General features: G+C 35.9%; 1 long non-coding RNA gene across 1 annotated transcript; it reads left to right on the top strand.

Annotated features, from left to right (window-relative positions):
• The first annotated feature begins 628 nt into the window (after positions 1 to 628).
• On the top strand, positions 629 to 1,330 carry LOC128508293 (uncharacterized). Its single transcript, XR_008355893.1, has 3 exons — positions 629 to 690; positions 778 to 938; positions 1,026 to 1,330. It is a non-coding gene; the product is annotated as an uncharacterized LOC128508293 (long non-coding RNA).
• Positions 1,331 to 5,548: the final 4,218 nt, after the last annotated feature.

Here is a 5,548-nt window from a genome sequence, read left to right as displayed (position 1 = left end):
ACTCAAAACACAACCGACAACTCAACAGCGAACACAAATTCGACTCAAAACACAACCGACAACTCAACAGCGAACACAAATTCGACTCAAAACACAACCGACAACTCAACAGCGAACACAAATTCGACTCAAAACACAACCGACAACTCCTCAACGAACACAAGTTCGACTCAAAACACAACCGACAACTCCTCAACGAACACAAGTTCGACTCAAAACACAACCGACAACTCAACAGCGAACACAAGTTCGACTCAAAACACAACCGACAACTCAACAGCGAACACAAATTCGACTCAAAACACAACTGACAACTCTTCAACAAACACTTCAGTAAAGATCAATGTATACTTCAGGATCAACAAATTCTTTATTAAATCACTGACCAATACCTCATCTAAAGATTTTTATTCAAAAGCTAACTCAATCACCAGTAAGGTAAGTAATTACAGTTTAAGTTATCATGATGTCACTTACAATTCAATTTATTCCTTTAAATAAGAGGATGTTTGTCGGTTCTATAGCATGATAACACTTTAGAGAATTAATTTCCCACCTATTTCTCATATATTTTAGGTCTGTCTGTGTTTATAAAAAAATATCATTTAGATCAAGTTCTCTTTTACAGGTTAAACCCTTTTGCCAATTAAAGTTTTCAAATTTCATTAACATGGAAATTTATAAATTCAGGTGAGAGTTAATGTATAAAGAAATTACTTTAAACTTTAATTTTATTGATTAAAAAAAATAACCTGTATGTACAAATGTGACTTTTAGGAAGGATTCAAATTATATTGGGACGTATGCCAGCCTTGAGTTTAGTGCCAATGACACCATTCCATCTAATTCGTCAATTACAAGCACTCTTTATAATGCCACAAAAAACCAAACCAAATGGAAGATTATAAAAGGTTCTGTAAAAGTCATCTAGATTTCAGGTCAGTATAAAGTTTTAAGAAGGTTAAAGGTATTATAATCGATTTATGCCTGTGGATATTCTAACAATTTAATCTCTAACACAATAGAGACAAGTACAACTTCAAGTCTGGACACAAAACTTCTCTATTAGACTTCAGCATGAGTGCTAGCTCTGATGGAACAATGGCCAATACCAGCTCTCCACGGGATGTGCACATGTATACTGTGTAATTAATATGGAATACATTTGCATAATATTTATCTGACAAAATACGGATGATTCATAACATTTCTAATTTAAGGCATGGTAGCACATAGTGTGTAGCACAGAAAATATGACTTGTCCAGAATCTTACATTATATATAACTGGTGATGGTTTTTGCTATGATTTGTCTGGAATTTTACATTATAAATAGCATTTATGTTTTGCTTTAGCAGTAAAAAGCAGGAACAGAGTGTTTTATTATAAATTGTTTCTGGTGGCTTTCAACTCATGGTATTGATGGGATGGAGGAGCTACAGCATCTACAAAAATCGCATCATTCAACCTACAATATGGATTGTATTTTTATTACTTCATGCTAGAATTTCATTTATGTTTTGGTGGGTGGATGAGTATTTAGTAAAATAAGTTTCCACAATTTAGGTTAACTTCAGTACAAGGGAAAATTATCAACTTAGTCATCCAGGGCTTCAGACTGCACCATTAAAATAGAGAGCTTACATACTTTATTTCACTCAAATCATCATAATTTTTTTACACCCCACTGCAACAGTAAAGTGATTATCTAGCAGTCTGTGCCACCTTACCTTCTTTTATTTGTTTAATAAAAAGTTAAATGAAATAAATAAATACATACATAAATCATGTTGTTCCACTTAAATGCAACAATTAGGTACTGAATGTTTGATTTTAATGTATAACCATCTAGAATATTGTTTTTATTTAAGACTCTGGGAAGATTTTCCTTTATGTAACCTGTCCTTTACCTTCCTTAAGTAATAAATGCAAGCAAAATGATACTTGCGTCCAGTTTTTTTTCTGATCCAAAAATCATACAATCTGTGACTTAAAAACCCACTTTGCAGGTTCTGTTTCATCCCAAATTCAGACTCACTACAGTCCCATACTTTTAATAAAATCATTTTACAAGTCGCCTGTACACTTTAAACATGAAACAGTGCTACAGTGTCTTTTACTTTTTTTTGTCCTGCGTTGTTGTTAATATAGTTAAATAATTTAAGGAAATAATAATACACTTTGGTAATGTAGCTATAGAAAGAAACTAATTAATTGTCAAAAATGAAGATACAAGCTTAATGCTTTCCCCTTAGTTATTACTTTCAGTCTGAGTTTTGGCACCATTAAAACCGTTAAAAGGCGTTGTTACAGTATATCTCTCCCTCAACTAGCTAACATAAAAGGACTTAAAGTTATAAACTGTGTACAAAAATGAATTGTTTTTATTTAATTTGTATGACAATCTCATACCAAAATACATTTTTGATGTCTTTCTGGTAGCAAATAGCTCATTTGTTTCGGAGATAATCAAGAGACAGTCGGTTCATGTTCTGGTGCTTGACATTTCATTAACAGACAATGAAATAACAGAACTGCAAAGAGCCATCGACCCAAAGCAGCATTCTGAGTCTTTTGGATTGGACATCTATCTTAGTATTGTGCAATATGATGACAGATTACTTTAATCTGGGTTAAGTAACATTTATATAACAAGGCTACAGTAAATGTTATTAAACAACAGAAACTTAAATTTGTAAGTGAAAAAACATTTGCAATGCAAGTAGCACAAATAAACCCATACCTTCCTCAATAAAGCTTCGCATATATCCTGTGATGACACTCATTCTCTCGACAGTCATGTCATCATCATTGTCTTCATCATCCACAGGTTTAGGCCACACGATTTTCTGAAGAATTTCCTATGGGGTTTGAATAAGAATGCTAATAAGGGTAATGAATTGAGTGGGGCTCAGGTGTGACCATTTGAAAGTCACTGCAGATTTGTTCTTGTTCTGATGTATTTGACTATGTCACATCACAATTCCAAGAAAGTAAGCAATGAGTAGTTTTAGCAGCAGGACTTCAATTATATAAAGTCCGGTTTTTCCCATAGGACAAAACATGAATGCATTTTTTTTATTTCTATATGCAATTCAAGACCCCTTTTATAGAACAATTATGACATTATAACATCTACCCCAAAATAACAAATATTTATATTAATATACTATATTATAACCTATAATGATAGAATCAGAATTTCCCTGTAGTGTTTTTGTGAATACAAAACAATATAGCAAGTTTCCACACACCAGAATTAATACAATAGAATACCAGATTCCATGTACAAGTATACTTACTTGTGATGTAATGCCCCTAACTGACTCCCTTGGGAAAACAACATGGTGACAGTCGAGTCTCTGGGAGAGAAGGGGGCCAACATGCTGAGGCAACACGGTGGGGTTTTTTCCGCCTTAAAAAGGGCTGTGGTAGAAGACCCTTTAAAAAAATATGAACTGTAAGAATCAGAGCGTGTGCGAGAGTGGGTGGCTAACAGCTTTCTTCGTCGTTTAATCTCTAAACTCTCAGGCATCCTAATAGCAGCAGTTTCCATCCTGCATGCTGATTTTCATGCACTTGCGAGCATGTTTATATACAGGTCCTTTTTAAAAAATTTGCTTATTGTGATAAAGTTCATTATTTTCTGTAATTTACTGATAAACATCAGACTTTTATATATTTTAAATTCATTACACACAACTGAAGTAGTTCAAGCCTTTTATTGTTTTAATATTGATGATTTTGGCATACAGCTTATAAAAACCCAAAATTCCTATCTCAAAAAATTAGCATATCATGAAAAGGTTTCCTAAACGAGCTATTAACCTAATCATCTGAATCAACTAATTAACTCTAAACATATTGTGACTCAAAACACAACCGTGTGTATTGTGAAGAGAAACTTGAGAGACGCAAGACTCAACACTCTGGATGAGCTTAAAGCCGCTATCGAAGCATCCTGGGCCTCCATAACACCTCAGCAGTGCCACAGGCTGATTGCCTTCATGCCACGCCGCATTGAAGCAGTCATTTCTGCAAAAGGATTCTCGACCAAGTATTGAGTGCATAACTGAACATAATTATTTGAAGGTTTACTTTTTTTGTATTAAAAACACTTTTCTTTTATTGGTCGGATGAAATTTTTTCGAGATAGGAATTTTGGGTTGGAAAGTCTAATGTACATTACACTAATCAGTACATTACAGAAAATAATGAACCTTATCACAATATGCAATTTTTTTGAGAAGGACCTGTATGTATGTATATATATATATATATATATATATATATATATATATATATATATATATATATATATTGTGGCGTGGGCGGGGTTTTGGGACTAGTAACCATCATGCTTTGCGGGAGGGGTTGTTAGGTGTTCACCCTGTCGAGGAAAGGTGTTTGGGTTAGTGGCTTCGGCCAGGGTGTGTGTGTGTGTGTGAGTTAAAAGTGTGTCTTGTTGATCTGTGTTGAATGTGTGATTGTGTGACTTTTTGTGCTATGTTAAATAAAATACTCCCAGCCATTTGCATTGGGCAGCAAGGAAGCTCACTCGTCTCTCCACCATCCTTTCCGGCTCCAATAATAAAACGCTCCAATATAAATATATATATACATATATACACACAGACACACAGGGAGGAAGAATAAAAGGAGATGACACAGGCGGGAGTCTCTCCTGGACATCTGTCGACTGCGCCTAGAAAGAGCTGAGAGGGTCCAGGACCTTCACTGCCCTTTTATCCTTTTCTTTCCCATAAAAAAAAAGACCCTTTCTTCTGTAAGACCTTGCTTTATGTCCATGTGTCTGTGCTGCCACCCATGCAAAGAGGGTCGAACCTGTTACACTGGTGCAGAATTATGGGAACAGATCTTGGGTTGTGTCCTGAATGGTGCCGGGGTCTTACTTGGCAGTGTCAGTGACAACTGTGAGCTCGGAGCTGAGGGAGAGGCACCGGCTGGTGATCAATCTCACACAGCAAGGACAGCTGTGAGCTCACTGCCGGAGCTCCTGTTGCTCTGCAATTCTCGAACGGAGCCAGATTCTGTAACCTTGTCGCTGAGGAGGAATAGGCTGTTAGGAGATTAGAGGTCACAGCCCCCGTACCCAGCCATGGAAAGCCATCCAGCCATCATAGAGGACTCCCATTTGAGGGCGCGGCCAAAAAAGACTTGGTGTAGTGTGTGTGTGTGTGTAGGATGTGTATACAGTATGTGTGTGTACTATATGTGTGTACAGTATAGATAGTGTGTGGCAGTGTAGGGTGTGTGTTACTTAGACCAAGTTTTTAGACCATGTGATTATTGTTGCTATGTCTGATTGGTGAAACAGTCATTTGGTAGATAATTTCCACATTTTTCTGGCAAAAATGAAGAATATGTGGATGTGTAGGATGTGTAGAGTGTGTTATTGGTAGTGCTGATGTCATAAATGTGTGTTTTACAAATGACCCAAAATATCTGACCTCATGTTGAGTTCAGCTCAATGAGATATAATGATTAGACTGTTATACGTCATCATACATATCCGTCCATTTACATGT

The sequence above is a fragment of the Clarias gariepinus genome, chromosome 20 (assembly GCF_024256425.1).
Source record: "Clarias gariepinus isolate MV-2021 ecotype Netherlands chromosome 20, CGAR_prim_01v2, whole genome shotgun sequence".
In the NCBI taxonomy this organism is placed as follows: Eukaryota; Metazoa; Chordata; class Actinopteri; order Siluriformes; family Clariidae; genus Clarias; species Clarias gariepinus.
Note: the sequence above shows the minus strand (reverse complement) of the source record. Positions and strands in the feature narration are given on the sequence as shown.